Below are 4,180 nucleotides of genomic sequence, written 5' to 3' on the forward strand. Positions count from 1 at the left end.
AGAGAGAAGAAGCCATCTAGCTAATAACTATGGACCCGAAGGTCTGTGCTAAACTACTCACACATCATCGGAGAGGCTATGGAGTTGATGTAGAAGCCCTCCATGATCGAATCCCCCTTCGGCAGATCGTCGGAAAAGGCCCCAAGATGGGATCTCATGGGTACAGAAGGTTGCGGCGGTGGAAAGTGGTTTCGTGGCTCCCCTAGATGTTTTCAGGGTATAAGAGTATATATAGGCGAAAGAAGTAGGTCGGTGGAGATCTGTGGGGCCCACGAGGGTAGGGGGCACGCCTACCCCCTGGGTACGCCTCCCTACCTCGTGGCCGCCTCGTTTCTTCCTTGACCTCCACTCCAAGTCTCCTGGATTGCGTTTGTTCCAAAAAAGATCCTTGCAAAGGTTTCGTTCCATTTGGGTTCCGTTTGATATTCCTTTTCTGCGAAACACTGAAATAGGCAAAAAAACAACAATTCGCACTGGGCCTTCGGTTAATAGGTTAGACCCAAAAATAATATAGAAGTGCATAATAAAGCCCATTAAACATCCAAAACAGATAATATAATAGCATGGAACAAACAAAAATTATAGATACGTTGGAGACATATCAGTAAGCACTAGGATTTTATCACTTCTCATGACATTCGATTGAAGACAATAACGCTAGAACGATATGTAGCCAACCATGCAAACACTAGATTTGTTGCATTCTTCCTGCTGAATGCGAGGTTACTATTGTCCATCAGGCTTAAGTTTATCAGCGGCATGGTTTTGACGGATGGGTATGTCGAAGAGCAAAAAAAGGAGTTTCAAGTGGGCAAAAGAGCTCCAGAACGTGTCGGGCTTCTATTTACAACATATTGTGGTCATACTCTAGTAAATTTTACGACCCAGGATGTTCATTCTATGGACCTAACCGGTCCATTTGACTGTGACTGCCGAAAACAGTGCTGGAGTTAGATGTTGTTTCCCTTTTCAACCTGGGTTTTGTCTAAACCTGATGAACAATTAACCCTCGTGCTTTTGTACAATTTTTAAGCTGGAGTTAGATGTTCTTGCCCTTTTCAACTCGGTTGTGTCTGTCATATTTTCTTTGAAACAAGGCAAATGGCTTGCCATTCGTTTAATTTAGAGTGAAATATTGTAACAAATCCCAACCAAGGGAAATAACATCACTCTCGCCGGTTGCTTGGGCTCACTGTGCATTATAGAAGCCAAGTGATTAGCCCCCACCAGCACCCACAAACTTATTCCGAACTAGCACACCAAATGAGCTGTAAATTTTCATAGGAAAGGCTGCATGACCGTGACATATTTGGATTCTGACATTTGGGACCCACGAGGAAATAGCCTATCCAAGGTGGTGTCGACTTACTAGCTAGTCAACAAACAATTCTGCCTACCGGCCATTAGATTGACATCCAACACCAGTCGTGTATCTTCTATCTCTTGTCTTCTTCCTCCAGCCGCCCAAACCAAACCACCCCGTCGGCTCCGCCTGCTCCCGCCTCCGCCGCCCTACCATCCCCTCCAACGTTGGCCAGTCCCTTCTTCTATTCCCACACACGTCATTTTATTCTCCGGTGACGTCAGCCCCAACATGCACCCGCACCCGAACCAGTCAACCCTAGTACTCCCCTCCGCCTGCGACTGGACTAGCGCATCTTCCACGGCTCTTGTTCGTTCCGTCTGAGGCCTCGCTGTCGTCCTCGGCCTTGGTTCGCTCGCCGTGTGCGGTGCGCCGCCTTCTTGCGTTGTCAATGTCGTCAACAACCGAGAGGAACAAGGATATGACTGTACATGGAGAGGATGACAATAGGGACCCACCAGCGTCATGGCAGTACGCAAGCAAGTGCCTCGTTATTATAAGCCCCAAAAATGGTTCCTCCTAATGGTTGGACATCTGGGGCTCATGCCATTGTCAACGTAGTCAATAAACGAGAGAATTGCACAACAAGCGGCTGACACCAGGGACCCAACAGGTCGCGCAGTTGTTATTTACTTTTTTGAGGAACGAGCAGTTGTTATTTATACTAGTTTTAGTGACGGATCAGGGTAACAACGGGGCTGTGCGGGGGCTGTGGCCCGTCTAGCCAGGGTTTTATTTATGTTTACCACATCATGAGCCCAGTTGTGTTTTTTCTTGCTGAAAATGGCTAGCCCAGTTCTATTTTTAAAAATAAATACCCAAATGAGGCCTACTTGTTTTATCAGCCCTGCTAGGCTGCAAATCTTTCAAGACGAGGAGAGTTTCATTCGGTTTGCCCAGAAATGGGTTGTACATTTTTAAAACACATCAAACCGGGAATTAGTTTCAATTTTTTTTCATTACAAGATTTTAAATTCCATTGATTTTATGCGTGGACAATTATTTGGATTTTATATTAATGTAAATTATTTTTCAAAATAGTTTGAATGTGACTCGATATTTTGAGAAACAGTTAACCGCACTGAAATATGCAGATTTCGTATAATTTTTAACCGTGGCCACAATATGGGGTGTAATGCTAACAAAAAGAAGATGAGCTCCCAAAAAATTCTTAAGAATTGGCAAATGGGCTGTAAATCATTAGAAATAATGACAGATGGGTTGTATGTTGTTTTCCATAGATTTGAGGCTGACTTATGCGCCTACTACAGGTTGACGTGTATGCTTTCCTTAAAAATAAGGTTGACACACACGCAACACCGTGTCAACTTAGTCAACACATTAGAGCAGTGTCTGTTGGATGTCCATCCAACGGATGTCATGCTTCTTCAATCTCTGCTCTTCCTGCTCCAGCCGCTCAAACAAGCGCTGAGCCTGCTCCCTCCTCCCGCGGCCGGCTATCCTGCCGCGCAGGCCTCACCGCCCCATCATTCTTCCATCGCTGGCCTAGCCATCCCTCTACTAACCCACACCTGTTGTTATTCTCCGGCGACAACAGACGAACCAGTAAACCCTTGCACTCCCCTCCGCGTGGGAAACAACTGCCGAGTCTTCCCTGGCTCCGTGTCATTCCCTTCCTAGGCCTCGTCGTCGTCCACCACCCTGGTGCTCTTGGCGCGGCATGGTCAACGTGGTCAACGAACGACATGCATCAGAAGTGGACTGTACGTGGAGAGGCTGGCAACTGGGTCCACGGCTGCACGAAAGGAAATGCCTCCTTATTACGCGCAAAATAATGATTCCTCCACCTGACAGCTGGGACCCACCGGAAGGGCCTCTGTATTTCGTGAAAAAGACGTTCCCCCGCTGACAGGTCAGACCCACCAGCTATATCTTCGCACGCAAGGAAGTGCCTCGTTATTACACACACAAAAAATGAATACTCCCCCTGCTAGCTGGGACGCACCATAGTGGGAGGCTGACTTGTGGGCCTACTAAGATGACGGGGACGGAGGGTTTTGTCAACTTAGACAATATGAACGATTCTAGCTCCAGTGATCGTACGATATCCCTCCAACGGCCGTAGTGCTTCTTCAACCTCTGGTCTTCTTGCTCCAGCCGCCCAAACAAGCATCAGTCGTGCCGCCTGCTCCTGCCTCCCGTGTCCGGCTGTGCTACCATCGCTGGCCATGCCATCCCTCTATACTCACCCACACCCCCTGGTATTCTCCGGCGACGGCAACCTCACACCATAGCCGAACCAGTGAACCCTCGTACTCCTCTCTGCATGGGCATCAACTGCCGCGTCTTTCCCGGCTCCACGCCGTCCCCTTCCTAGGCCTCGCCGTCATCCACCGCCTTGGTGCTCTCGGCGCAGCGTGGTCAATGTGGTCAACGAACGACTTCCATTGGAAGAGTACTGTACAGGAGAGGCTGACAGCTGAGTCTGCGGCCGCAGCAAGGAAGTGCCTCCTTATTACGCGCAAAATAATTATTCCTCCACCTGACAGCAGGGACCCACCAGACGGGCCATCATATTTTGCAAAAAAAAAACGTTTCCCCCCTGACTGCTGGGACCCACCAACTACATCTTCGCACACAAGGAAGTGTGTCCATATTACAGGCAGAAAAAAATGATTCGCCTCGCTGACTGCTGGGACCCACCCTCTACATCTTCGCACGCAAGGAAGTGCCTGACAGTCGGGACCCACCTGGTCCAAGCGTACATAGTGTTTGTCATTCTGGCCGCGAACGTGTACGTACATACTGGTCGATCGGTCTCTTTGCAAGTATGAACCGTGGCCGAGTAAGTAGCGG

The sequence above is a fragment of the Triticum urartu genome, chromosome 1 (genome assembly GCF_003073215.2).
Source record: "Triticum urartu cultivar G1812 chromosome 1, Tu2.1, whole genome shotgun sequence".
Taxonomy (NCBI): Eukaryota; Viridiplantae; Streptophyta; class Magnoliopsida; order Poales; family Poaceae; genus Triticum; species Triticum urartu.